Consider the following 17,624-nt stretch of genomic DNA (forward strand, 5'->3'; position numbering starts at 1 on the left):
GCCTTGGCTCCATCCCATAATTGTTCAAAAGGGGCTTCATAAATAAGTGTTGTGTAATGGCACTGGTATGTATTTTGGGACTCTAGGATATTATTTCTTAACCTCTCATCATATTTCATTACAGACTTTGATTTTTAGAAAAGCAGTGACCCCAGTGAAGTAGCTCCCCAAAGCAGCTCTGACTATTTCAGACTTGGCAAAGCTCAGGGCAAGACCTCAGTGTGAGAACCCAGAGGTGAGCTCACAGAATTGGCGAGCAGGTGGCTCTGGAGCTGGGGTGGGGTAACAATGGAGATACAGACTATAAGCCTGTGGCTGGAGTCCTTTGGCCAACATGGGGAGGGACACTCACTTCTAGAAAAGCAGAGGCAGTAAATAAGTGCACGACTTTTTCCAGCAGCGCTGACTTGCTGGAGCTTATGAAATCATGCTGAATGAAAAACAAAATAAAGTCTATAAAAGTACCCAAAACACAAAGGAGCCAAACTAACTTTCCAGTTACAAACAGGTCAGTTTGAGCCAGTTGGCTTCCACCTCAAGCAGTTCCCTGTAGCTCTAATTAACTGCTGCTCTTTCCCAACTCTTAAAGACATACAATAGTATTTCTAAAAAAAAATGCAAGATGAGGAAGAAAAAGAAAACTTTAAAATGTGGCTCACTAGATACTTGCTTGCAAATTCTGTCCCCAAATTTCAATCTAAGGACAAGACCGAAAGGCTGACTTCATTTCTTCATCTCCACTCTTCCTAGGTTAATGGATCATACTTTTGGAAAGTAAGGATGGGATCTGGGGCAAGAAGTTTATATTTTTGTTGTCTTTTTCTATTGGTATCGTCCTTACAAAGTGATTGAGAAAAATCAACAAAGTATTATTTAACCTTAGAAATATGTTTTAGTTTAGTGTTACCTGAATGTGCCAGCAAAACTGAATAAAAGCCAAATGCTTACCAGCCCCATTACAAAACAGAGCAACACATTACTAGGCTCTCTTTTCTTGGCTAAGACTTTACCTAGCATCCAGCACGTTGCCTTTGGCACATAGTTGGGGAGACTGAAATCTGAGCATAATTGACTCTCAGTCTGTAAGTCTCATTTTCTTGGCTCTATCCCACAGGCACCCTACTCTCATCTACTGCCCCTCCATCACTCTACTAAACTTGCCACCATCTCTCTACATATTAGAGTTTCTGTAAATTCACACTTTCCATCTTAACGGCCAGAACATACAAATACTTTCCAATTGACACCAATCTTAGAGAGACCTTTTTTTTTTTTTTTTTTTAAGAACTGGATGGAAGGAGTAAAAGTTGCAAAGATTGAAGCTTAAGACATTTAAAACTTATATGGGATAAAGATCAAATTCCTTCCTGACTGTATAACTCTCACTACCATAGTTAGTGGCTGGCTTTTTTTTTTTTTTTAAACATACCTTATTTGTATACTTCTGGGACTCATAGTATTTCAAATGAGTGGGAGCTTGTTTTTGTGTTGGGACAATGTCTAACTTGGTGTGAAATACTTGAATGTATGAAGAGGTATCAGGGATCTCTTAAGAGAACTCCATAACAAAACCCAATATTAAACGCTTTTCTTTTCCACTGGCTTCCCATGTCTAACTGTAGGTAGATCAAATGCTTGCTAATGGGACATTTTCATCAAAGATAGCTTTGGAATCTTGGATCTGGATTATATTTAGAGCTGGCTCAAATATATTTTGACTCAAGCTCCTGCTCTGAAACCTGAAAAATGCATCCTACTGGTATAGGCTATCAGGGAACATTGAATGGTGCTGTAAAAAGAAATTGATTTGAAGGAAAACAAACAAAATACTCAGCTGATATCATGAGATATGCAATAAACAGAAGTAAGTCTTAAGTGTCTGTAAATTCTCCAGCTGCTGAGTGATCCATAGGTAATATTATCTCTCTCCTCAGCTACCATCACTAGATGATAAATTCTCATATTTCTGGGATCAATTAGATCATTGGTTTACACTTGCTTTCATACTTCATCCCTTTTGATGAAGTTCTACTGTGAGGGCTTCTGTTAGAATTTCTGATGATGCCAGCTCTACTGTATATTTATTTTTCTTAGATCTCCACCCAAGGATGAATCCTATACTTTTCCCCAAGCAATATACATTCTCTGTTATGAGGGCAAACAATTCATCCTAAACATCTCAAGCTCACCAGGGAGATTTCCCTTTTTCCTCTAGTTTTTAGCCAGTTTTATTCTCTGTCCTTTGTCGCTTGTTGCCTACCTCCAAAACAGACTTCATAATCTCTTTAGATCCTGTCCCATAAAGACAGATTTCTATACTTCAAGAGACATTGCTTTTCCTTCCAGACCTCTGGTTTAACTGGCTCATATCGTCTTTTCTCTCTTCTCAGTTGACATTTGGGGATGTTATTTGACCAGCCCACAGTGTAGTCATGGATTTGGAGGTATAAATTTGACCAACTCTATACCAAAGATTTCCAAACCTAGTTCACTAAACCAGAGGTTTCCCTGAACTTAACGTTCATATTGTACTTAGTGTAGCAGATGCTATCGCTGCCTCACTCATATCTCTTTGGCATTTATCTTCTATATGCTGAAGGCTACTTCCAGGAAACTTTCTGACTGCAAGAGAATGTTCTTCCTATGCATGTGGCAAGTGAGCAGATCTGGAAAAGTTAATGACTCCAGAAAGAGCTCTCAAAGAATGCAGGTGGAGATTTGATGGATGACAACCCCAGCTTCCAACCTGGAGGCTAACTCTAAGGCATGTTCTATACCATCTTCTAGAGTTGGACCAGTGGTACCAAACTTTAAATTTCCCCACCAACAGTAGTTATAACTGCCTGGACAAAGCACATTTTATAGGCTTCCTTCCCTTTCCTATCTCACTTTCCCACCAACCTCTTGGTATTTTCCAGGACCACTTCCAAAATACACCACTGTGTTTGAATTCTTGTCTCTGAGTGTATTTATAAGCTTATGAGTTAAGCCAAAGCAAGGCACCTAGAAAACGGCATGACTTTTTAACCTGGCTATTTCTCTGAAAGGTATCTCAAGAATAATTCATCCAAAATAGCTTTATTATCTTCTTTCAATCTGCTGTTCTCAACTGTGCTCAATTTTCTATTCATCAAATTCTGAAGCTCAAATTCTCTCAAAGCCAGTCTGTCCCAAATCCTGTATCATTATACCTTGAGAATATTTTTCAAATCTATCCCTTTTCCTTCATCCCCACCACTGCTGTTCCAAGTCAGGTTCTTACCATCTCTTTACTTTTGCTGTTTGTTATATAATCAGTTATCTATTCTCCCTGTCTCCAGTTCATTTTTGTAAATGAATCAGAAGACAGTTTGACTGACTTCTAGGCATTTGGCAATTATGAGAAAGTCTAGAATATGAACAAGGCTTATATGGAAAACTGTTGAAATTATTTCATATATTTAGATTTTGAAGAGTTTGTAGGTCACAGAAATGGGAATGTCCAATAGTTTGTGGAAAATGAGCCAGGGGATCATGGAATTATACTGGTTTAGGAAATATACATATATATTTGAAACCATACAAATAAGGATATTACCCAGAAAGGGCATACAGAATGAAAAAAGAAAAGAGCTAAAGGCAGAATTAGATGAATACTGACTTTTAAAGGTAGAAGAATAGGATCTTGCAAAGGAAACTAAGGAAGGACAATATGAAAGACATTAGGGAAACCATGATAAAGGAGGGAAAGCAAGATGTTATGAAAGCCAGAAGGAGCTACAAAATTTAACCCACCATGAACTTCTCAATGAGACTGTCCCTAATCATCCTATTTAAAATAGTATCCCTCTCTCCACTATCAAGAATACCACATGCCTCTTCTCTGTGTTATTTTTTTCCACAGTACTTTTTACCATCAAAATTTCTAAATATTTTTATGTCATTTTAAAACATTTCATTGAGGTATAGTTGATATACAAGAAACTGAACTTATTTCGTGTATACAATTTGGTGAATTTGAAAATATGCATACGAGAAACCATCACCACAATCAAAGTAATAGTCACATCTGGCTCCTCCAAAAGTTCCCATCCCCTTTTTGTTTTTGTTTATGATAAGAACACTTAATGTGAGAGCAACCCACTTAAAGAATTTTATATAAAGTCCTATCATATAGTACTGTTAAGTGTAGGCAATATGTTGCATAGCAGATCTCTAGAACCTATTTATGTGAAAAACTGACATTTTACATCCATTCAACAAAAACTCCCCATTCAACCAACTCCTAGGCCTGGCAACTACCATTCTCTTTTCAGCTTCTGAGTTTGACCATTTTAGGTACCTGATATAGGTGGAATGATCAGTATTTGTTCCTTTATGATTGGTTTCTTTCATTTAGCGTCATGTGCTCCAAGGTCATCCATTGTTGTCTCAAATGGCAGGAATTCCTTCTTTCTTAATGTGGAATAATATTCCATTCTAGAAATACAAAACTCTTGTTTCAGTGGAAGTGAGCGTATAGATATATCTTTAAGATTCTGATTTCACTTCTTTTGGGTATATATCCAAAAGTGGGAAGGCTGATTCACACGATAGTTCCATTTTTAATTTTTTGAGGAAACTCCACACTACTTTCCATAGACATTTTACATTACCAACAATACTATGCAAGGGTTCTGATTTCCCAACATCCTCCCCAAGACTTGTTATCTTTCAGTTTTTGGAAAATAGTCATCCTAAAGAGAGTGAGGTGATATCTTATGGTGGTTTTGATTTGCATTTATCTGAAAATTTGTGATGTTAAGAACGTATTCAAATGCTAGTGCCTATTTGTGCGTTTTCTTTGGAGAAATGTCTGTTCAAGTCCTTCGCCAACTTTTGATGTGGGTTATTCAACTTTTGCTATGAGTTAAAGAGTATACCTGTGGCGGATTCATTTTGATATTTGGCAAAACCAATACAATATTGTTAAGTTTAAAAATTAAAAAAAAAAAGAAGTTCCTTATATATTTTGGATTTCAGTCCCTCATATACCAGAGAAGGGCATGGCAATTCACTCCAGTATTCTTGTCTGGAGAATTCCCATGGACGGGGGAACTTGGCGGGCTACAGTCCATGGGGCTGCACAGAGTCGGACATGACTGAAGTGACTAAGCAGCCCTCACATACATGGCTTGCAAATATTTCCTCCCATTTCATTTGCCTTTTCATTCTGTTGATTGTTTCCTTTGTTGTGTAGAAGTGTTTTTTTTCCCCTCATTTGCAAACCATGCTTTATTGAGATGTCTGAAATTTACAGTGTTTTAGGATCTCTTCATAGCTCACAGCAATTTTCACCACATACTCAGTATCTCAGTGTCAGTTCTGTTAAATAAACTGTCTAGAAAGGATCTTGAACCTTGTTGCTCATCATTTTCAATGGAATAGAACATCAGACTTGTCTTCTTTTTACCTTGGTGATTACAGAAATCACAATCATTCAGTGAATTCATTGGCACCCATTCCAATCTCATGTTAGATAAGGATTTTATTTAGCTTCACCTGATGTAATCAAATAGTAACATCACCAATTTATAGTATAGAGATATTTATCTACTCAGGGTTAAACCCTGACCTTCTTTATTCAAATGATTTGTCAGTTTTTAAATTTTTTAAAATTTTGTATTGGAGTAGTTTGATTAGGCTCCGGGAGTTGGTGATGGACAGGGAAGCCTGGCGTGCTGCAGTCCATGGGGTCGCAAAGAGCTGGACACGACTGAGCAACTGAACTGAACTGATAGCGGATTAACAATTTTGTAATAGTTCCAGGTGAACAGCAAAGGGACTCAGCCATACATATACATATATCCATTCTCCCTCAAATTTCCCTCCCATCCAGGCTGTCACATCACACTGAGCAGAGTTCCATGTGCTGTACAGTAAGTCCTTGTTGGTTATGCATTTTATTTATTTATTTTTTAAAATTTTTTTATTTTTTAACTTTACAATATTGTATTGGTTTTGACATATATCAACATGAATCCGCCACAGGTATACATGTGTTCCCCACCCTGAACCCTCCTCCCTCCTCCCTCCCCGTACCATCCCTCTGGGTCGTCCCAGTGCACCAGCCCCAAGCATCCAGTATTGTGCATCGAACCTGGACTGGCGACTCGTTTCATATATGATATTATACATATTTCAATGCCATTCTCCCAAATCATCCCACCCTCTCCCTCTCCCACAGAGTCCAAAAGACTGTTCTATACATCTGTGTCTCGTTTGCTGTCTCGTACACAGGGTTATTGTTACCATCTTTCTAAATTCCATATATATGCATTAGCATACTGTATTGGTGTTTTTCTTGCTGGCTTACTTCACTCTGTATAATAGGCTCCAGTTTCATCCACCTCATTAGAACTGATTCAAATGTATTCTTTTTAATGGCTGAGTAGTACTCCATTGTGTATATGTACCACTGCTTTCTTATCCATTCATCTGCTGATGGACATCTAGGTTGCTTCCAGGTCCTGGATATTATAAACAGTGCTGCGATGAACATTGGGGTACACATGTCTCTTTCAATTCTGGTTTCCTCAGTGTGTGTGCCCAGCAGTGGGATTGCTGGGTCATATGGCAGTTCTATTTCCAGTTTTGTAAGGAATCTCCACACTGTTCTCCATAGTGGCTGTACTAGTTTGCATTCCCACCAACAGTGTAAGAGGGTTCCCTTTTCTCCACACCCTCTCCAGCATTTATTGCTTATAGACTTTTGGATCGCAGCCATTCTGACTGGTGTGAAATGGTACCTCATAGTGGTTTTGACTTGCATTTCTCTGATAATGAGTGATGTTGAGCATCTTTTCATGTGTTTGTTAGCCATCTGTATGTCTTCTTTGGAGAAAAGTCTATTTAGTTCTTTGGCCCATTTTTTGATTGGGTCATTTATTTTTCTGGAGTTGAGCTGTAGGAGTTGCTTGTATAATTTTGAGATTAGTTATTTGTCAGTTGCTTCATTTGCTATTATTTTCTCCCATTCTGAAGGCTGTCTTTTCACCTTGCTTATAGTTTCCTTTGTTGTACAGAAGCTTTTAAGTTTAGTTAGGTCCCATTTGTTTATTTTTGCTTTTATTTCCAATATTTTGGGAGGTGGGTCATAAAGGATCTTGCTGTGATGTAGGTCATAAAGGATCCTGCTGTGATGTATGTCGGAGAGTGTTATGCATTTTAAATACAGCAGTGTGTGTTTGTCCATTCCAAACACCCTAACTATGCAGAAGGTTTTTTTTTGAGATATGTAATTTATTTATTTAAAAATTTTTATTATTATTATTTTTACTTTACAATATTTTTTTAATTTGACATAGTCCATTTGTCTATTCTTGCTTTTTTGATTTGTTCTTTGAGTGTTATATCTATGAAACCATCACCAAGACCAATGCCAATAAATTTCCCCTCTTTTCTTCTAGTATATTTGCAGTTTCAGGTCCACACTTAAGTTTTAATTCACTTTTGGTTGATTTTTGTGGATGGTGTATGGTAAGAGAACAATTTCATTCTTTGCATATGGATATCCAGTTTTCCCAGCACCATATACTGCAGAGAGTATTCTTTCCCCATTTTGTATTCTAGGCACCCTCATCAAAGATTAGTCAATCATGTATGTGCAGACTTATTTCTGGGCTTTCTAACATGTTTCCTTGGTCTGTATGTTCGTCTTTATGTCAGTATTCATACCGATTTAATTATTGTTGCTTTGTAATGTATTTTGAAATTAGGAAACGTGATGCTTCCAGCTTTGTTATTCTTTCTCATGATCCCTTTGGTTATTCTGAATCTTTTATGATTCCATTTGAATTTTAGCATTGTCTTTTTTTCTGTCTCTGTAAAAAATGTCATTGGGATTTTAAAGAGGATAGCACTGAATCTGCTGATCACTTTGGTTAGTATGGACATTTTAACAAAAGTAAATCTTCCAATCCATGAACAAGGATGTCTTTCTATTTATTTATGTCTTTGATTTCTTTCAGCAGTATCTTGCAGTATTCAGTGCAGAAGTCTTTTGTCTCCTTGCCTAGATTTATTCCTAAATATTTTGTCCTTTTTGATGCTATCATATATAAGATTGTTTTCTTATTTCCTTTTCTGATAGTGGCACTCACCTGCCAATGCAGGAGACATAAAAGACACAGGTTCGATCCCTGGATGGGGAAGATCCCCTGCAGGAGGGCATGGCAACCCACTTCAGTATTCTTGCCTGGAGAACTTCATGGATAGAGGAGCCTGGTGGACTATAGTCCATAGGGTCACAAAGAGTCAGACACAACTCAAGTGATTTAGCATGATAGTTTGTTGTTAGTGTGTTTTTGTATGTTGATTTTGTATCCTGCAACTGAATTCTAACAGGTTTGTGTGTGTGTCCGTGTGTGTGTGTGTCCGTGTGTGTGTGTGTAGTCTTTAATATTTTCTAAGAAGATCATGTTGCCTGCAAACAGAGGTAATTTTATTTAGGTGTTTTCAATTGGTATGTCTTTTATTTATCTTTCCAGCCTAATTTTTCTGGTTAGGACTTCCTTTATGTTAAATAGAAGTCACAAGCGTGAGCATCATTCCTTTGTTTCTGATCTTAGAGGAAAGCTTTCAGTTTTTCACCACGGAGGATGATGTTAGCTTTGGGTATTTGATATATTCCCTCTATTACATTGAGAAGTGTCCCTGTATTCCTACTTTGTTGAAAATTTTTATCATGAATGAATGATTAATTTTATGAAATCCTTCTTATGCATCTACTAAGGTGTTCATGTGATTTTTTAAAATATTTTTTAAATTTTATTTTATTTAACTTTACAATATTGTATTGGTTTTGCCATATATCAAAATGGATCTGCCACAGGTATACATGTGTTCCCCATCCTGAACCCTCCTCCCTCCTGCCTCCCCATACCCTCCCTCTGGGTTGTCCCAGTGCACCAGCCCCAAGCATCCAGTATCGTGCATCGAACCTGGACTGGCGACTCATTTCATATATGATATTATACATATTTCAATGCCATTCTCCCAAATCATCCCACCCTCTCCCTCTCCCACAGAGTCCAAAAGACTGTTCTATACATCAGTGTCTCTTTTGCTGTCTCGTACACAGGGTTATTGTTACCATCTTTCTAAATTCCATATATATGCGTTAGTATATTGTATTGGTGTTTTTCTTGCTGGCTTACTTCACTCTGTATACTAGGCTCCAGTTTCATCCACCTCATTAGAACTGATTCAAATGTATTCTTTTTAATGGCTGAGTAATACTCCATTGTGTATATGTACCACAGTTTTCTTATGTGATTTTTATTATTCATTTTGTTAATGTGATGTATCACATTATTTGACTTTCATATGTTTTCATATTATCCCTGGAATAAAGCCTGCTTGGTGATGGTGTATGCTTTTTTTTCATGAGCTGTTGAATTTGGTTGGCTGGTATTTTGTTAAGGATTTTTGCTTCTACATTCATCAGGGATATTGGCCTATAAGGTTTTTTCTTGAACTGCATTTATCTGACTTTGATATCAGGGTAATATTGGCCTCATAAAATACATTTGGAAATGTTCTCTCCACTTCAGATTTTTGGAAGAGTTTGGGAAGGATTGATGTTAATTCTTTAAACATTTGGTAGAATTCATTTATTAAGTGATTTGGTCCTTGACTTTCCTTTGTTGACTCATTTTTGATTACTGATTCAATCTTTTTACTAGCTATAGGTATGTTAAGAATCTCAATTTCATGACTAATTTGGATATGTTGCATGTTTCTAAGAATTTATTAATTTCTGTTAGGCTAACTAGTTTGTTTGCATACAATTTTTCATAGTAGTCTATTTTGATGTTTTTTATTTCTGTGGCATTAGTTGTAATGTCTTCTCTTGCATTTATAATTTTATCTGAGTGTTTGTCTTTATTTTTTTAATCTATCTATGGATTTGTCAATTTTTTTTATCTTTTGAAAAAGCAAACTCTTAGTTTCATTGATTTTTTTCCAGTGTTTTCTTTTTCTCTGTTTCTGCTCTAATCTTTATTCTTCCTTCTAACTTTGGATTTAATTTGTCTTTTTCCTAGTTCTGGAAAGTGTATAAGGTTACACTGATTATTTAGGGCCTTCCTTTTTTAATATAGGCATTTATCATTACATACTTCTATCTTAAAGAGAGGGGAAAATACTGAGATAGGAGAACACAGCTTCCCTGTATGTCCCCCACCCATCCCCACCAAAATCAATGATTAGCCAGCTATCCTTAATGAAAAAGCTCTGGGAGAATTCAGGAGTCTAATTAGGAAATTTGAACAACACTATGAAACAAAAAGACTGAGAATAATTACACAAGAAGAGAAGGAAAACAACTTCATTTTGCCTGTTTCATTCCATCCTTCAGGGCCATCATGGGGGCCATGTCAGTGCCAGGAGGAATATCCCAGCTGGAAAGAGTTTCAGTTACCAGAAAAGGAAGAGTAGGTTGCGTGACCAGCTTTTCCAGCCTCTTGGGGCAGTGGACAAAGGTTCACTCCACTCAGATGGGCAAATATGAGTCTACTGAGTCCAATAGGACCAACAAAGAAAAGCAAACACTTACTTGGCTGGGTCTGTGGGGGTTGTCTGCTGCTGAGTGGAGATAGGGCCAGGGTCGTGGGAGATTGCCTGTTTCTGGGATAGGCCCAAAGCCTGGGTTCACTTTAACCTGCCTGTCTCTGGGCCTGGCCAGGAGCCCAGGTTCACAGGGGCTGATGGGAATCTGGGGCTACAGGAGCCTCAAAGTGAGAGAGGCTGGGACCTGGGATCCTCTCCTAGAGTGCTTGAACAATGAGATAGATTTCGACCTGGGACTCTTTGGGCTTCCCTGGTGGCTCAGACAGTAAAGAATCAGCCTGCAATGTAGGAGACATTGGTTTGATCCCTGGGTTGGGAAGAACCCCTGGAGAAGGAAGTAGCAACCCACTCTAGTATTCTTGGAGTACAGAACCCCATAGACTGAGGAGCCTGGTGGGCTGCAGTCCATGGGGTTGCAAAGAGTCAGACATGACTGGGTGACTGACACTGCACTTACACATGACCAAAAGTCTCCTGGAGTAACAGAATACAGAGAAACTATAAGGGACTAAAAAAAAAAACTCATGCATGCAGAGTTGGAGCAAATTATGAACAATAAGATACAAATAAGTTGAAAACCAGCTGCCACCTCTGAGATGCTAGGAGCAAAAGCAGAGGACTGAGCATGATCCTTGCACACAGTATCACTCAGGAGGTCAGCAAATACCTAAGCCCTGAGACACAGATCTGTCTCTACTCTCATTCCATTTAAGGGACCAGTTAGCCCCCTCTCAGGGAGTGAGTAAGGGCACTTGTTACTTGTTTTCACTTCCTCATGCCACAGCCCATCCCAATAAAGCTTTGCTTGAATTTCTCAAATGGCCTCAATTTCTATTAATTGCAGAGTCTGAGGACCTTGATCAATAACAAAAGGGTCACAGGATGTGTGAGGATCCTGGAGCCTGGGTTAGAGGGAGCCTGCCAGGAGCTTCTTGTTTCTTGAGCCACTGGCATTGTAGGAGCCAGCTCATGCTGAGGTGAGCCAGGAGTTTGGACCCAGAAGCTGCTAGGAGCCTGTTCCCACAGGAGTTGGTGGGTGTAGGGTGGGCTGGGAGCCTGGGGCCTCAGGAACTGCCTGTGGCAGTGGGTGCTGTAGTGGCTGGGGTCCTAGTAGCCCACAGGGAACACAGGGCTGGGGAAGTTGGCACAGTGCTGGGACCAGCTGACTCGGGTCCACAGTGAAATCAGGAGCTCATTTTATTCTTCTTCCATGGGAAGGGTGTCTTTGTGGTGCTGGGCTGTCCAAGCTAGGGGGAGTGGTGACGGGTGTAGTGTGAATCTATCTTTCTTACCCTCCTCAAGGCATCTTTTAAATTTTTTGTGTTTCACCCAGGTACTATAACACCTTACCTAGAATTCTTGGCTCTTGTGAAGGTTCAAGCTCAGATAATTGTTCTCAAACTGATGTTTCTAGGGGAGGACAAGCACTAGAAATTCCTATGTTTGTCATTTTGCAGACACCACTCCAGCACTCTTTAAGGTAAGTAGCATAGATCCTTCAACCTTGTTTTTCTTTGGCAAGGGTGTTTTGGATAGCTTCTATGCTTTTGCATATGAATTTTAAAATCAGTTCATCACATTTTTCAAATTTTGATTGTGATCACATTGGGTACATATATAAATTAAAGGATAACAGACAACTTATCCACATGGTTTATCTCTCCATTTATTTAGATCTTCCTTAATTTCTTATTACATTTTAGTAATCTTTTTTTTTTAGTTTTCTATGTAAAGGTCTTGTTATCTTTTGTTAAATTTATTTCTTAGTATTTATTTTGATACTATAAGTAGAATTTTTAATGTATAATATTGTTTATTGCTGGTATATAAAAATACAGTCAATTTTTAAAAATTAATCTTGTATCCTATAACTTTGCTTAATTTACTTATCTATTCTGGTAGTAGTTTTGTAAATTCTTTAGGATTTTCTATGTAAACAATCATATAGGTAAATGGAGATAGTTGGACTTGTTCATTTCTGGTAGTTATGTCTTTCTTTTTTCTTTAAAAAATTTTTCATCTTATTGTAGTATTGGGATCTCTAGTATCATGTTGAATTGAAGTGGTGAGATTGAGTGTCCTAGATATTTTTCTCAATCTTAAAATGTTCACAGTTCCCCACTAATTATGATGTCAGCTGTAACTTTTAGAAGATAGTCTTCATTATCTTAAGGAATTTGACTTCTGTGTGTAGTTTGCTGAGATGTTTTGTTTTGCTTTTAAAATTGTGAATGGATATTGAATTATTTCTGAGCACTTTTTCTGCATCCTTTAAGAACTGGTATTTTTTAAATTCCGCTAATATGGTGACTTACTGATTGATTTTAAAATCTTGTATTTCTGGGATAACACTACTTTGTAATTCATGCTAAGTGTCATTTTTATATTGCTAGATTTAATTTGCTATTAAATAGTATTTTTACATCAATATTCCTTAGAACTTTTTATATTTTTGCAAAAAACATTGTCAACTTTTGGTATTAGGATTATGCTGCCTTTATAAAACAAGTTGGTATGTTTCTTCTTCTATATTCTGGAAGGGTTTTTATAAGATTGGTAATATCTATTCCTTAAATACAAAATTCACCAATGAAATAATTGGGCCTGAAGTTTTCTTTGTTGGGGAGGTTTTTGATAATTCACTTCCTTTAATAGGTAAAAAGCTATTCTAATTTGTTATTAATACTTCTTGTGTTGGACTTGGTATGTTGGTTTTTTCCCAGGGAATCTGTTTCTCTAAATTATTTGTTGATACAAGTTGTTGATAATATTATTTTATTATATTCTCAATGTGTGTAGAATTTTTAGTGATAGTCCCTCTTTTAGTCCTCATATAGGTAATTTGGATTTTCTCTTAAATATTTTTTTCTTGATTAGTCTAGCTAAGGATTTTCAATCTTACTGATTATTTGAAAGAACTAAATTTTGTCTTTGTCAATTTTAATATTTGTTTTCAATTTTGTTGATTTTTGCCCTTTACTATTCTCTTCCATTTTCTTATTTTAACTTATCTTTTTAGAAAAAAAGAGTGAGAAGCTTGATCATTGAATGGAACTTAGATCATTGGTTTATACCTTTCTTATTTTTCTATACAATATTTAAAGATAAATTATCCATTAAGCATTGTTTTAACTACATCCCACAAATTTTGATATATTTTTCAATATTCAGTTTGAACAATTTTCTATTTTCTTTTGTTATTTCTTTTTTGACCCATAGACTATTAGAAATGTGTTATTTCCCAATATTGGGTAATTCACTAGATATCTTATTGTTAATTGTTTTCTAATTAAATATTATTGTAACCAGAGAATATATTTTTTATTATTTAAATCCTTTTAAACTTATTTTAGATCACAGTACAAGATCTGTCTTAGTAAAAATTCTATGTACAATTAAAAAGGATATTTTCTTTGTAGTTGTTGGGAGCTGATTAGGTCAAGATGGTTGGTAATGTTCAGATCATCTGTTTCTTTATTAAATATTTGTCTGTTAATCTGTAAATTGTTGAAAGTGGAGTGTTAATATTATTCACTACAATTATGAAATTGTCTTTTTTTCCCTTCAGCCCTGTGGATTTTTCCATGTATTTTGAAACCTTATCATTAGCTATGTACACATTTATGAGTGTTATGTATTTGAATTCACCCTTTTGTCTTTATAAAATGTTTCTGATAATACTCTGTGTTGATGTCTATTTTAGCTGATATTGACTCCATTCTGTTTCTGCTTACTATTTGCATGGTCTTTTTTCCCCCCATCTATTTTAGATGCTTAGAGTTTCCATCTTTCTGTTAACACTACCCATCTGTTATTGCATATTGACTATTTTTTTCCATTACAGTCCTTAACATAGTTTAAGATTCCTTATTTGATAATTCCAACATCTGTGTGATATCTGATTCTCATGACTGCCTTGTTTCATCAGGTTCTTCTTGTGTTCTGGTTTTGTAAAATTTTTACTGAAAGCTGACAGGTTGTTTTGGATATTAAGAACTAAGGGAAATAGGACTTCAGTGTGAGGATTTATGGTAACCTGTCTAGAAGCTGGGGTGTTTATAATGTTTACTGGAGACATAGGTGTCATAGGCTTCAAATTCTTCTTGTGTCCCCGTACTTGTCTCCCCTCTTGACTCTGAGCTTCTCTAAATACTCCTCAGAGAGGGTCTACATCTTGCAACTCTTTTATCTGTAAACTTTTTTTTGGTGTTGTTTAGTCACTAAGTCTGGAGAAGGCAATGGCACCCCACTCCAGTACTCTTGCCTGGAAAATCCCATGGATGGAGAAGACTGGAGGGCTGCAGTCCATGGGGTCGCTGAGGGTCAGACACAACTGAGTGACTTCACTTCCACTTTTCACTGTCATGCATTGGAGAAGGAAATGGCAACCCACTCCAGTGTTCTTGCCTGGAGAATCCCAGGGACGGTGGAGCCTGGTGTGCTGCCATCTATAGGGTCGCACAGAGTCGGACACGACTGAAGCGACTTAGCAGCAGCAGCAGCAGCAGCAGCAGCCAGTCACTAAGTCATGTCCAACTCTTTTGTGATCTCCATGGACTGCAGCCCACCAGGCTCCCCTGTCAATGGGACTTCTCAGGCAAGAATACTAGAGTGGGCTGCCCTTTCCTCCTCTAGGGCATCTTCCTGACCCAGGGATCAAACCCGCATCTCCTGCATTGGCAGGCGGCTTCTTTCCCACTGAGCCACCAGGGAAGCGTCTTCTGTGTTGCCCTAATACTTTACTAATGTGGTGGTAAGGTATGCGGGGAGGAAGAGAGTTTCATAATTACGTAAGTGAATCTTAGTATTTTAGGAAGCCTGTGTCTTAGGGCTGTGATCTTCAAAAGTGTTTATTTCAAGATACAACTTCCCCCAATCCCACTCCTGTTCCCTTTTCTGACTATTGTGTTCTCACTCTATTTCCTTGAACCCCCAAACTCTGTTGATGCTTTTAGTGATGTTTATGTTAGGTGAGATAGGAGTCTAGGGGTAACTGGAATGTGAGAAATGCTCTTCTCCTTAGATGTGGCTCTGGCAAAGATATTTTTCCTGGGGAGTAGGCCTTCATTATAAAGTATGCCATGGGCATATTTCACAATGATTATTTCCCCTGTACCCCTGCCAGTGCCAGGAGGGGCTCTTTGGATCACGTGAGAACGTAGGGGCATTCCTGGAGATTAAAAACCCATGCAAATGTGTAGCTTTAAGGAGTTTCTCACTCTTAGACCAGTTCACAGCAGTTTGTCAAAATTCCTAGTTAAGAGTTTCTACCAGTTGATGATTTCAGCAGCTTGTGCTCCATGTAATCATAGCTTGTCTGTCTCTCTCTGGATCTGCCTAGCTCTCCAGATTTGGTGGTGGTGGTTTACTCTCCAACCTCATTTCTTTGATAGACCCAAGAAAAGTTCTTGTTATCCAGTTTTTCAAGCTTTTTCTTGTTGAAAGGATGGGAGTGGTGGTGTCTAAGCTCTTTACAGATCAGAGCTAAATGGAAGTCCTGGGTTTATCTGTTTACTTTCATCTTATCAATGTTTTTATATTTGCAGTGCGTCTCTTACAGACGGCATATAGCTGGGTCTTGATTCTTTATTCTGACAATCTCTCCCTTTTAACTGTTGATATAATTGTATTTAGGTCTACTATTTTACTATTTGTGTTTCACTTTCTCCTCAATTTGGTTCTTCTTTTCCTTCTTTTCTGCCTGCTTTCAAGTTATTTGACTAGTTTTTTAGAATTCCATTTTACTTTTCTTTTCCATTTTACTGTTAACCCACTCCAGTGTTCTTGCCTGGAGAATCCCAGGGACGGGGGAGCCTGGTGTGCTGCCGTCTATGGGGTCGCACAGAGTTGGACACGACTGAAGCGACTTAGCAGCAGCAGTTGCCTTTTTAGTTGTACCATATGTATTCATTTTTATTGCTCTAAGGATTTTAGTTCACATTCTTAAGTTTACTTATTTGTATTGATATTAATGTACTACACTGCATGTAAAATTTTGTAAAGATATGGCTTCATTTACTCCTTCCCAAATCCCTTATGCTGACATTGTTGTGTATTTCCCACTGAAATACTTTATGAGTGCTAAAAGAAAATGTTCTAATTTTTGTTTTAAAGAAATTAAAAGCAAAAATAAGCTTTTACATTTATCCAGATATTTGCCATATCTGATGATGTTCTTTCTCTCCTGAACATCCAAGTTATTGATCTTATTTCCTTCAGCCTGTAAAACATCCCTTAGCATTTCTTATCCTGTAGGTCTACTAGCAATGAACAATCTATTTCATTTTATCCGAAAATATCTTTATTTCATTTTTATTCAGTATTTTCACTGGTTATAGAATTTTTGGCTCAGTATCTTTCCCAAGCATTTAAAAGACGTTGTTTCACTGTATTCTATTTTGTATAGTTTTTGGTGAGAAATTACCTATCATTTCCCCTTATACATAATAAGTCATTTTATTCTCATCACTTTCAAGGGTTTCTCTTTATCTTTGATGTTTACCAATTTGACATTGCTTGGAGTTGTTGAGCTTCTTGCATCTGTACAATTATATCTTCCACCAAAATGGGGACATTTTCGGTCATTATTTTTCTGCCCTGTTCTGTTTCTCTCTTGCTTCTTGGACTACCGTCATACGCGTGATGTGTCACAGGTGGCTGAGCCAAGGTTCATCTTTTTTTTCCCCAATTTTCTTTCCTGTCTTTTAAATTTTATAGTTTATTCTGATCTGTCTGCAATTAATTGACTCCTTAGGCAGCTCCATTTTGTTTTTAAGCCCATCCAGTGAATTTTTAAAATTTCAGGTACTGTGTTTTACAGTTCTAAACTTTCTATTTGAATATTTTTATTATTTCTATTTCCTAACTGAGATACTTTCATTTTATCTTTTTAATTTATTGCAAGTATATTTAATTTATTGCAAGTATTAATTAAATAAATATTTGATTTATTGCAAGTATGTTACAGTTCTAATAACGCCTGTAAAATGATTTTATGCTAATTTGAAGTAATGGATTACCTCTGGGTCACTCTC

The sequence above is a fragment of the Bos mutus genome, chromosome 3 (assembly GCF_027580195.1).
Source record: "Bos mutus isolate GX-2022 chromosome 3, NWIPB_WYAK_1.1, whole genome shotgun sequence".
In the NCBI taxonomy this organism is placed as follows: domain Eukaryota; kingdom Metazoa; phylum Chordata; class Mammalia; order Artiodactyla; family Bovidae; genus Bos; species Bos mutus.